The sequence below is a fragment of the Penaeus monodon genome, chromosome 25, assembly GCF_015228065.2.
Source record: "Penaeus monodon isolate SGIC_2016 chromosome 25, NSTDA_Pmon_1, whole genome shotgun sequence".
NCBI lineage: Eukaryota > Metazoa > Arthropoda > Malacostraca > Decapoda > Penaeidae > Penaeus > Penaeus monodon.
The window spans coordinates 32,126,234-32,126,655 of NC_051410.1; positions in this window are offsets into that span (position 1 = coordinate 32,126,234).

Here is a 422-nt window from a genome sequence, read left to right on the forward strand (position 1 = left end):
TTACAGTTTGTGTATACTTCTTGTGAACACGAATGCATGACTATATTAGTAAATGACCTCATTTGCATATGTAAAAAGAAAGTAGCATTTCTGGTTAACTAGACAGGTAAAAAAAATGTCAGATTCAGTGATAGTAAGGCAATATTCAAGTACAGTCTAATTCAACACTCAAGTACAGTCTAATTCAACACTCAAGTACAGTCTAATTCAACACTCAAGTACAGTCTAATTTAAAACATTAAAAAATCTTGCCTCTAGCAGCCAAGTAATGCAGCCCTTGTTAGTTTGGCTAGGACGGTGACGAAGCTTCAACTCGTGATGTATAAAGACTTTGCACTGATTCATCCAGTGCATTGCAGCGGCGGCGTATGGTTATAGGGAAAGGACCAGTCTTATACGTGGTATTGGTTAATGCGGTTTCA